The 13,299-nt window shown below is 33.8% G+C and overlaps 1 long non-coding RNA gene across 1 annotated transcript; it reads left to right on the plus strand.

Annotated features, from left to right (window-relative positions):
- Positions 1–4,917: 4,917 nt before the first annotated feature.
- On the plus strand, positions 4,918–13,058 carry LOC149806415 (uncharacterized). Its single transcript, XR_016420208.1, has 3 exons — positions 4,918–5,003; positions 11,213–11,355; positions 12,879–13,058. It is a non-coding gene; the product is annotated as an uncharacterized LOC149806415 (long non-coding RNA).
- The last annotated feature ends 241 nt before the right edge of the window (positions 13,059–13,299 follow it).

Consider the following 13,299-nt stretch of genomic DNA (forward strand, 5'->3'; position numbering starts at 1 on the left):
TGCATGTTCTGAACTTCTGAAAATCTGGAATGGGCTTTTCACTGAAAAAAAGTTATGTTCATGTAGTGACAAATATTTCCAATTCTTGTGTGAATTCAGATACCCATGTGGTTCTTGTGTGAATTCAGATACCCATGTGGTTCTTGTGTGAATTCAGATACCCATGTGGTTCTTGTACTGTGCATTTGGACATCCATATACTTCTTAAAGTGCAAATCTGGACATCCATGGGGTTCTTGTGTAAATTTAGACACTCAAGGGGTTCTTGTTGTGTTAATTTAGACACTCTTGTCGTGTGAATTTGGAGTCATTAAAGCTGAATGCAATTTTACAGGATGTGACTTGCATAATATGCATCCTTGATCATTTTGTATAATGAAACAAGCAAGTACAAACTTAATGCTATATGACAATCAGTCTTTAAAACCTGTCTTGAAAGACCACTGCTCTGTGAGGCACCATGTGTTGAGAGACCAAACATTTTTTTTGGTGTCCTGTAAGACATGTACGACTGTAACAACAAATATAATTATTACCTTATATATACCAATTACTGGCACATATAAAATGTTCAGTTGTAGATAAGTGTAAAAAATGATAAATCCACACCAAATCATTGTTTTGAACACACAAAAAAGATAATCAGATGTTAAGACACAATAATGAACTCGGATGTTGATAAGTTTCCAACAGAAAACTTCCTCTTTTACATATAATTCTACCATAATTCATGTTTCAACACTACAACAGAAAACTTCCTCTGTTACATATAATTCTACCATAACTCATGTTTTAACACTACAACAGAAAACTCCCTCTATTTCATATAATTCTACCATAATTCATGTTTCAACAAGAAAAATAATAGTATGTGAACATGTCCAAAAGCGCTACTATGATATAAGGGAGGCAACTCCTACATATTGACTGGTAACAAAATTCGAGTTACTTCCCTTATGCCATGTTGAGTAGTTTCTCTTCAGCGAAAATGTCATATATATATATATAAGAAGCAATGTCACATATAATATTGGATAATAAACACAGCACTAAAGAAAACTAGTGAAAATGAATATTTTTGCACACAGAAAAGTTTTCATAATTAGATCCAAGTTACCTGATAATTCAGTAACAAGCATTGAATCAAGCAAAAATACTATCCATTTACTCATCTTGTTAAAATATTTTTGTATCAAATAAAATCACACCAGAACAAGTAAGTCAACACTCACAATTATTCTACACAAAACTTAATTAAAAAATATAACTTAATCATTGTCAACAAGTCTGTGGAATAATTTCATTCTTTGCTTTGGCATGTGCAGTTCTTAATTGCATGTACCCTTCCTAATTAATAATCCTTCTAATATGTACATTTAGAAACAGTGTAATGTAATATCATTTACTGAGGATAAATTTTATTAAACAATATTAAGTCCTCGATGAATTTTTTTTTAAATTTAAGGGAAAATATTTGTTCACACTTTTTCTTTGAATTATTGTTTCCTTTTAGTGCCTTGTATTTTTCTCTTCACTTTAACATAATTGTTTTATTGTTGTTTGACACCATCTAAAAAAAAATACAATGAACTTTTAGCACATTAACAGGATCTGTTATCTTTTCAATGACTCCACAGATTCTTTAGTAAAATAGTCATGTACTATATCTATTGGTATACTTAAAAACTCCAACATTCATTCTGTATAAAACTGAAGTGCTTTTAAATATTATTTGTCCTGCAGAAAAATGTATTTGGCAATGAACAAATTTTAAAATATTAAAGGTTTTAGAAAAAGATTCTAATGTTGAAAATGTTAACTGTTCACACACATTTCAGATATCATTACTACTTTCAGGACCTGAATACTTAAAAAAAATTGCATGAACAACAGCTTATTTTAAAACATATTTATTTTCCAGAATCAATAGCTTTGTTCAATCAACTGGTTATTGATTTGAATTGGAAATTTTTTATTGTCCTGACTTCGTGGACTTGTAGCTCTCCCTATGTCAAAAGGTGCCTCATTTTGAAATAAATTTTTACTTTATTAGCCAGTGTTGTCCCCAGACCAATGGGCATTGTAAGGTATTGGCATTTTATTTGGAGAGAGGGAATTTAATTCTTTTTTCAAGAAAAGATATTTGTTTTCTTTGACCTTAACATATTTTGGTCTCTAAATGCAAATTATCATCTGGTGACAACGGGCTTCGGTATGTACTTCACTTGTGTACTGATGTTAATATTTATACTGCAAGTAAAAAAATATGGAGGAAAGTTGCCAAATTGACGGATGGTAAAATTTTATGTTGTGTATTAAACCTATGGATATTTATGATTGCAGTCCCTAAAAATGGCATGGTTTCGTCTGTGGGGGTTAGAGTTCAGCACATTTTAAAAACAGGACAGGAACAACATTATTAGTAATAGGATAAACATACATTCGTACGTGTCACACTTTTTAAATCAATACCCTTTTCTAGAATTTTTCTATATATACCCTTTATTTCCTTAAAAATATCAAAATAAGATGTAAATGCATTCAGTGTAAAATATGGGGAATATACATTATTTTGTGCAATAAATAAAAATTATTTAAATGAAACTAATTATTAAACTAAAAAATGTGCAGGTGCAAGTTTATGGAAAAAAATTCTCAGCATAAATTATTTAACACAAATATGCAACTTGTTTTATTTCTGATATCTGCTCCTAAAATTACTGATCTTCTTGATAAATTATAATTATTTATAATAATTACAGCTTTCTTTTTTTCTTTCTTTTTTACGAGAAGTGTCTCCGAACATTTTTGATGACTAATTAAAAATCTGAACAAGAAAAAATAAGCATTTGCTATTCGTTACGGTTTACCTGTAACAGCTTTTTGTAGAAACTGTCTAAGATTTCACAAATATAGTGATTGCTTACCTTACGATAGAAATGCACCGCTTTAGACACGAAGTGAACATACTTCCATTACCTTTGTCTACCATGCTCTAGGCAAATTTTGCATTGCTGCAAGAACAAAGCACTTTGTGTGTACATGTGCCTGCCCAGTGTACATGTATGCACGTGCGTCATCTGCAGCATATTGGCGCTATCAGAACAATGCCTTTGTAATTAGCAACTACTGAAACTAACGTCTCACAGAACTTATTCGGTATATATTGTCAAGTCTCTAAAATATAGCATTTAACATTGCATCATTACAGGCTGTAAGAATTAATACATTAATTACCATGCATACAACGGTTCATAACTTTCACTATAAAAACTGTATTTAAAAAATGTATGCTCACCTTTCTGGTTTTTTATCTTTTTCTTTTGTGAAACTTTACATATCTTGGTATCTTTATAAAATGCATCGTGCATCGCTGCATAATTCAAACAACATTCTTAATAGTGCACACCTACCCTGAGAATCGAAGGTCACAACATGTGAATGAATTACCACAAATATACACAATATATCCAATTATCCAGTACGTAGTAAGAACAAGCACTGAAGCGTATCCAACTTCTCAAACATGGGCACAGCTCCAAAACTTTATGTTGACAGTTATAAATTATTATAGCAAAAAATTCCATGAATAGAAACACATTTTCCCAACTTAAGAATGCACACTATTTCCAATGGACATTGCATGTAAACAAAGACCTCAATGACCATGTGAGACCGCGTGTTTACTTTCATTGATACAAAGACTGAGCCATATTTAGAAGGGATCTCCCGCCACATGCTTTGTCCTTCACATTAAGTGGGGATTTTCCTTGTTTTGATTGGCCAATTAATATGCCGGAAGTGAATTCTCCACTCATATGGTGTACTTTATTATGATAAGAAAATGCAACGACAATCCGCCAGACTCTGCTCCGTGGCGTCCTTTTATTTCTTTTTCTTTTTTTGAACCATGTAACTTAGAAATTCAAAGTATCTTAAGAAATGAAAAACAGCTCAATTAGGGATCAGAATATGTCACTTCTCAAAAAGTGCTTTATCTTCAGTAATCGATTTTGAGTGCTAAATCACAAAACTCCACACAATAAAGAACAGTTAGTCGTTGAAATATAATTCTATCTTTTGACGGATTTTTTTGTCTACGTATGCGATGTTTAAAAAAATACAATCAGAATCAGTAAATTTGTTTTAATGTGTTTAATTTGCTATCACGACTTCATACATCCATTGATCCATCCTTCCATCAGTCTATTCATACATCCGTAAATAGGTAACCGGTACGCACTGTCACTCACCCGTCAGTCAGTTCACGCAGACAAACGAGTGGACGAACTGATAATACAATCCACCCAATATACATTCAGCTATTATACAAAGAGTTAATTTTCAAAACATTCTCAGCTGTGTCAAGTTAAAATTACTAAACATATGCAAAAGTGTATGTATGTATGAAGTGTCGAGATAAACGAAAGCTGATGTTGCATTTTACATAAAATGTCTTCCCAGATTTTTAAAAGATGCCAAACTGTTGGGAAAGTTATTTATCAACAACACAGATTCATTCAGAGCCGTTATGTAACACTTGGTGATGTAAGACAGATTCAATTATATCTCTGTCAAATAAAATGGAATTAGACTGAAACTTAATAAAGAAATGAAAATAAGATTAGGAAACATAAAATAATACTAGTCGTCACCTATATATATATATATATATATATATATATATATATATATATATATATATATATATATGTGTGTGTGTGTGTGTGTGTGTGTGTGTGTGTGTGTTTTTCCATACCTGTTGTAAGAGTAATACACGTTTTGTTACATATTACCAGAAATGTTTTAAAATACATGAGTTCGCCGAATTTAACAAATGTATTCAAATAAGAAGTTACTACTATACAGAAAAGAGTCACTGAATTTAATAGAGATTTTGTTTGTACAATCGGAAGCATAAAATCAAGTGTGCCTCTTTCCCTTGACACGTATAATCCACAATTCGGCGTTAGAGCTCGTCTTAGAATTTTATATCGCACAAGGTAGTATAACTTACAGAAGATATATTGTTTTTCTGTGACTGATGTTAGAAAATCTCTATCACCCTCTCTCCCTGACACACAGTGTTTATTTGCACTTTAATACCCGCAAGTTTCACTGATCGAAAAGGCGTTATTACACGCACATCACCTCAACTCGGCCATTAGTCTTTTAATTAGCAAACGTAGTCTAGGTATCCATCCGTTAAAAACATTTATCTAAAGGATAGACGACTGGTTTTATTCCCGTTCTAGCAGTTGGACCTTTCCAAAACTGTAGAACAAGATGATGCTTATTGTGGTGGTGGTGGGGTCCGGGTGGGGGTGATATTGGCCATTCTTCGTTTCATTTACCTACAGCTTTTATGAATGATAAATGATAGCAAACAAGTAAACATGAGATTTACTTGTATAATCAAGAACTGGAATATATTTTGAGATGATATCTAGCACATGAGATGATATCTAGCACAAAATGGTAGTTAATAATGATGACTTAACGTAGAATTACAGATGTGGGGCCCCAAGAGGTCTAAGTGGGTACGATGTGGATTTTTAACGTAGCTTTAACAATTTTTCCGTCATATCGCTACGATGCCTGCAGTGTGTTAGCTTATAGTGATGTCTAACACTGGGGCATCTTGCCACAGACATATAGCATGATGTCCCACCCAGTCACATTATCCTGACACCATTCTGACTAGTCCCAACACTATCCTCTTAATGCTGAACACCTAGCAAAGCAGCTGTTAGTACCATTTTTTTAAGTTTTTGGTCCAAAGTGGTCTAAAGCACTCACTGTTACAGATCACTGTTATCTCACTGCTGTCTGTGTGGGATAGAGTCTCCAGCTGGGCTAATTTGGGTATGTGAGAAAGTTTGCCATTAGCACAGGGTTTTCCTGAGTTCTTCCTCCACCAGTTATACTGGCAGCCATGTATAGCTCATCTTGTTCTGAAAAATGGCATTAAACCACATAAAAACAACAACTGATGACATTCACTCTAGTGTGCATGGATGCTGGTGATGTCATAAAGAGAATGCCCCCAAACCTGTGCCTATTGATGTATCGATGGTATGTCTGATTCCTGGTATAACCTAGTTTTTTTAAATATTATTTACTCAAAAACTACTAGCTCAGAAACATCATTTGTAAGTCCTTAAAGTTTGACGATGACCAGGACATCACAAAATGGCCTTTTTTCCTTAAGCATGTGAGTGGCTGATCAGGCCAATTTTGCTCTGAACTGACACATTGACATGGGATGCTGGCACACTGGCAGGGGATGCTGTATTGGGTTGTTTAAACAGAAACATTCACCACACACTGTATTGTGATTGTATTATTGTCTGGCAGTTTTTTCATATGCAGTGAGGGTGCCAACATGGTGGGTATATAGGTAAGTGCACACTTATGCTTGCATGATAACTAATGAATTGGCATTGTAAACATCGGGTGTCAATCACAGGGTCTCGTATCATTGCTTACAAAGTTAACTGTCAGGCATACATTAGTATAAATTTATACAAGGAGACCCTTCTCTCCTTTCTTGCACAACCTATTTAAGAATCAATACTGATATTTCAAGCTACATTTCATGTAGCATAATACATTTGATACTGATCTTTAGCTCTGGCATTTGACTTTGTATGCCTATCCAAAGTTTGGCCTGATATCATACCTTTAATGTATGCCAGACCATTTTCCTATGATACTGCTTGACATGGCCATGATTGCACCCACTTAATGTACAAGAACAATGCACAAAGCATGTGAGTGGCAATTTTTGCTCTTAACTGTCTGTGGCACACTGGACAGAAGGTGCTGCTTTAGGTTGCTTGAACAAGACCTCTTTCGCAGTGATTCATAACAATCATTTATGTTTGCACAGAACCTAATGAATTGTCAATATAAACATCTGATGTTGGTATGTACAGTAGTAAACTGGTACTGATACTTTATCTGGTTGTTTTAACAGTGACAAAGTTCACGTTACAAGTTTTTTTATGTCACAAATTTGTGATGACATTTTGAAAGCATTGTGAAGACAGTTTATAAAGGTTTGAAGGATGCATTGCAGAACTGTTTAACACATCTGCATCAAACAATATCATCAGATAGAAGTGATGTTTCGTAAATTTCACGTAATGCGTTTGAACAAAAAACTTAATGAATATGTTAAGCTTTTATTGGAGTTCAGTGCTGACCAGCAGGAAATTAATACATTCATTCTGTCTTTGATTCTGGAGCATGTTAAAACATTAACCCCTGGAGGTTTTTGTCATTTTCATCTGAAATTTGAGTAGGAAACACATTTTGAAAGCTATTTCTGAATGCATCTGAAAACACCAAATCCCAGGTGATCTTTCAATAACAAACTGCCTAGTTGTGTTAGAAACATTGTTTTTCATTGGCTATTTGGCTCGTGCATGAGCAGAAGGGTAAAAGTTCCAGTTCTTTTTCTTTCTTGTTTTGTTAAACGGACACATTATTTTTGTATCGAGACCACTCTTTAGTCCAAATGCTCATCCTATCCTACTTTTTGCAAAGGTTCATGCGTCTGTTTGCAGTTCATATCAGTTTGCCTTAGATCTGAGACCAAAAAGTCTAAAATCCGGACACAAAATCAGATTCCAACCACGGGCCAATTTTGGATAGAAAAAAATTGAGGTTTTTCCCTGTGTATTTTGTAGTGCAACTAGAAATTCCAGATTATTTGGTATCATTGTAGAGCTACATCAGTCTACCTTTCTATAATACCACCCACTTTAGTGTATCATGCATGACCATGACGTTACTGAGCTCAGCAGTAGGCTACTACCTCCTGCCATGTTAACTCGTCGCTAGGGGTTAATGTGTTAATAATTCTTCAGACTAACTTGAATGCAAGTAACAATATGTGCACACAGTTTAGAAATTTAAACAGGAATGTACAAAAGATAGAAGTAAAAAATAATTAAATTTTGCAAATAGAAATTGTTGATGACATTGACTTACATCATGTACTCAGTATGATAAACGATGACAATTAATGTACAGCAAAAAACTAACATTTACAAAGAACTTTTAAACCTTGATAAATTAAAAAATGTCTACTTTATGATTGATTTCCCAGAATATTATCCTTTGTGAATGAGGTTACACACAAGATGTTGTTCAAACTAAGAGAAAATGCCCCAAATGATGAAAAAAAACCAACAACCAATCCTTACACATTTCTAACATTACTACAAACGATACCAACACTAATACTATTAACACATGTAAAGTAAGTAATTTAACTCTTATGGTAAAAAGAAAAGATGTAGGCTTGTAGCCTCCCTTGGATTAAATAAAGACTATATAGATTAAAATTTCTACACATAATTATTTTCCAGTTCTGCACATCCCTACTAATCAAAGATCCACATGAGGCCCTCTTGAGATGCCTTGATGTTGTACATGCAAGTCCTATTGGATTGTACATGCAAGTACTACTGGATTGTACATGCAAGTCCTATTGGATTGTACATGCAAGTCCTATTGGATTGCATGGAAGAACAGAAGTGAAAGCAGTTGTAATCTAGTTGTTTGAAAGGGCTTATATGTTAACAGAAGGTTTCATAATATCATTATTTCTGTTATTTGAATGTTGTAATGCATTTTCTTTTAAATGTTGCTCATACTTTGAATAAAACTATTTTGATTTTATTAAAAAATTTCAATTAAAACATTTGGGGTCACAGCATGGTCATCTTCGGGTTCTTTTGGCTAATCAGCATTCTCCCAGTTGTCTATAATTATGCACCATTGAAAAGATCTCTAGAAACAGGTTTGAATACAATGGATAGCTTCCTACAACAGTGACCCAATCTGAGCAGATGAAAATGAAAATATTTTGACAATCTCAGACTCTCAGCTTGTCCCAATATTCACAGCAGAACAAAACCTCTCACCTGTATATGTAGCTCAAGTCTCCCTGTATTTATCTGGCTATCCCAATATTCACAGCAAAGCAGGAATTGTCAGACAGATGAAAATGTAGCATCAGTGTCCGTAGATGTAGCATCAGTGTCCCTTTATTTATCTGGCTGTCCCGATATTCACAGCAAAACAGGAAATGTCATACACATGTATAAGTAGCATCAGTTTCCCTTTATTTATCTGGCTGTTCCGATATTCACAGCAAAACAGGAACTGTCAGACACATGTATATGTAGCATTTGTGACCCTGAAGGTTTGTTTTGTACCATTTTGGGGATCATAATGGAAGAATTTCTGTATAAGTTTATTTGTTATCACTTGAAAGTGTGTTGCATGCCATATTTTGAGTCTGATCTCCCATCTGATGGTCTTAGCTCAGTATGTTGTGTTTTCTTTCACACTATCCCTTCTACTCTGCGACTTCATAGCCATTTGAGATTAATGGATAAAACTTGGTATAAATTGTACATCATTTTTAAAAGGTTTACCGTTTATCATATTTGGATTTTATCTTCATTGTCGATGAAATGACAGTATTTTAAGTTTCCCATCTACTCTAAGACTTTAGAGTCATTTGATGGTCATACATCACCACTAGAACATGTGCTGCTGCATTATAGATTGAGGTTCTTATCTTCAAATTCAAGAGTATTGTTCATTACTTAAGTTTCCATCATACTTCCCTTTCTGATCCATAATTTTGTGCCATTGATATTAAGTCATATAATTGGCATTTGTATACATCATCATTAGAATTTATATCAAGTACCCCACTGGGTTCTATCTTGAAGATTAAGGTCAGGATTTAAAGTTGTTATCTTACTTTTCCTTCATCTCAACAACTTTAGAACCTTGTGTTTAAAGGATGAACTTGGTATACTTGCATATCATAGAAGTTGTCTTGTGAACTTCATTAGGATTATCAATCAGGACCAAGGTCATTGCTCAATATTTTAAATTTCCTTCCTACTTTCTTTTCTACTCGATAACTTTATATCAGTGTAAAGTTAAGAGATGCAGCTTGGTATACTGGTATGTCATTGTTAGCTGTGTCATGTTTAATACTGGATCCAAGCTTCTGGATCAGTGTCATGGTATAATATGTTGAATTTCCCCAGATGCTCTCTTTTCCACTTCCTTTTCCACTGAGATAAAGTGATGAAACGTGGTATAACTATATACAGTTACTAGAAGTTGTGTCCGATTTCATATTGGTGGTCCATTCTTCGAGGTGAAGATTACATATCAATATTTTAGTTTTCATTTACACTGTCCAGTTTACTTTAAGATCTGTTTAAGATAAATGGATAAGACTTGATATACATGTGTATTGTCACTAGAAGAGATAATGCATTCCATGTTAGTTTGTTTGAACAAACCAGTGGCCTAGTGGTTAGAGCATCCATCTTGGAAGCAGAAGGTCATGGGTTCGAACCCCGGCAGAGTCATACCAAAGACTTACAAAAATGGTACTAACAGCTGCCTCACTAGCGCTCAGCATTAAGAGGTTAGTGTTAGGACTCGTCGGCCCGGTGTCAGGATAATGTGACTGGGTGGGACATCATGCCATCATGCTAGACATCACTGTAAACTGCCACACTGCAGACATCATAGTGATATGACTGAAAAATTGTTAAAGCTACAATAAAAATCCTAATCACACACACACGTATTCCATATTTGAGGTCCCTTAAGGTTAAGGTCATGTTCAAATGCATCTCATGTTTCTGCTTTATATCATAAAAGCTTCGAGATACAGGATTCAACCATGACACACTTATACTTCTCAGTTTAATAGTATCTTGTGTATCACAGTCAAGGTTTTATCTTCAGGGTCAAGGTTACTTGATGAATTCTGTTGTACATCATTTCTGCACTTTATCTCTAATGCCCTTTTGAGATAGGGTAATGAAATTTAGGTAATTATCATGTCTGCTCTTTAACTTAAAAGTTTTGTACTCCTGACAGATTTTATTGTGAACTTTTTGTGACCTCACTGTGGTAGGCTGGAGATAACAACTTGGCTTGTTCACCTTGTCAGTTTTGGCACACCACAGGAAAGGTCATATATTACATATAAAAGTTTATTTTTGTCAAATATTTTTGTCCATTAATCTTTACATAGAAATTAAACAGGTTTTTATAGCATGAGAACCACATCTTTCACCAATGGTTTTCAAATCTAGTCCTATACTCTGGTCTTCTGGCCATTTATTGGCTTTAAAAATACTTTTTAATTTACTTACAGAATGATCACAGACGTGCAATTGGCAGTGTTTGCAAATGCTTTGGGAGTGACACTGTTTCTTCTGGTGGTATTATATCACTATGTGGCAGTCAACAACACAAAAAAAACAGAATGACTCAAATTTCCAGCATTTTGCTTGTATGGTAAATATTTATTTATTTATTTATTTATTTATTTATTTATTTATTTATTTATTCAGTGTGACAAATTTATGTTTTTTGAGAGAAATGGTAAAGATGATTAGTTTTAAGATTATATTCAGCAGTCCATTGCTGTAACATTTATGCCATCTTTGAATAATGAAAGACCACAGGTTTTTCGTTTTTGACTACCTGTCATTTAGGACCTATTTCTTGCTTTACTGATGTAAAGTGGTATTTCATTATAAACTCCCTCACCATACAAGTGTCTCATTTATAATACAATATGGTCATGCATCTGTCTTTTCCATTGCCAGTTGAATTATTTCACTAAATTTTAGTCTTTGGGTTTAATAAGGACCAGTTCTAATTTCATTTTATATAATTACATAGCCTAATTTTTATATATTATTAAGACACAGCCTTGCTGTAACATCCTAAGTGTACTTTTGTATATAATGTGATGACCTCAGTTGAGGGACCACCAATTTGAGAGGGGCCCTGAGTGGCCGAGTGGTCTAAAGCGCTCTCCATTACAGATCACTGCCATTTCACCTCTGTATGTGTGGGTTAGAGTCTTGGATTCGGCTAATGTTGGTATGTGAGAAAGCTTGCCAGTTGCTTCTCGTGGGTCGGTGGTTTTTTCCGGGGTTTTCCCGGGTTCTTCTTCCACCATTAATACTGGTGTTTTTTTTTTTTTTTTACATTGTGGGATATTTACACATTGTTACATAGGAGTAGTAGCTAAATGTGTTTCCAGCACTTATCAGTCTGAGACATATTTTATGTTGTGTTTAGATATTTTTTGATAGGAAACATTTGTTTAAATTATTCATTGGATCTATAAAGTGCTTCTTGGACTAAATTATTACTCAGGTGACTGTTGTGAATTATTCAAAGGAGTTTTGGACAATGCCATTTTGATACATCGGGACTATTGGCAGACCTTTACATATGAGGATTTAAAACTCATTTGGAACATTTTATTCTTTTGGACTCAGATAGAACTATTTTAGGATTATTTTGGATTCAGTTCATCCTACTGTTTTTCACACATGTTCATTTTATAACATTGATAATTAAATTATTTGTCAAGTTTTACGAACTTGTTGGTTTTGCTTCTGTCTGTTGCTTAGTTTATGACCATAGAGTCGTTTCATAGCAACCATCAAACATCATATTACTGATGCTGGGAAATCCATGACATTAGTGACAATTTCACAGTCCTTGCAGTTTAAATGGTTTCTGCAGGACTTTAAAAATGAGTACGAATGCCATCAAATATTTGAGTGTAATGAAATTATGAGGTTATTCAAACTATTCTTAAATTTTTTTTTTATTATGACTAACTGTATGTCATCTTTTCATGACTCCCTCTTTTCTTTATTAACTATGACACACTAAACTTCTTGATTAATATTATTGATTAACATGCTGAACAGTAACAACCAGAGGTTATTGACTGAAAGGGTTGTATATTTACAGTGCAAAACTTATCTAAATGTTTTACTATTTTCCCCACCTAGATTCCGGCTGACTGAATGTAATGAGACATATGGATGTGTGGTTGCTGTCTTGTGGACAAAGAAGACCATGATTCATTGTGACAAAAGGAAGAACCATTCATTTCAACATGCTTTATTCTAAATTATATAGATAATGTTTTAATTGCAGTTTCTGGATAATAAACCAGCCTAAAAGTTTAATGTGTCATGCTTATTTGCTTTAACTAATTTGTCTGGCATATAAGGTTGCAGTCTACAGTTTTGTACTTGTAGAGGATTTGATTTTTAAAGAAAAAACATTTCCCCAAGTTTTCCTTACTGGTTATCTTGACTGTTTAAAAAAACACAACACATTATATGTCATAGATATTGTTACAAGAATTTTTAATAGCAGTAATAAAACATGTTGCTGTTGCATAGCTGATACTTTTTTGGGCGGAAA

Source organism: Sinohyriopsis cumingii, chromosome 1 (assembly GCF_028554795.1).
Source record: "Sinohyriopsis cumingii isolate HCF-2022 chromosome 1, ASM2855479v2, whole genome shotgun sequence".
Lineage (NCBI taxonomy): Eukaryota > Metazoa > Mollusca > Bivalvia > Unionida > Unionidae > Sinohyriopsis > Sinohyriopsis cumingii.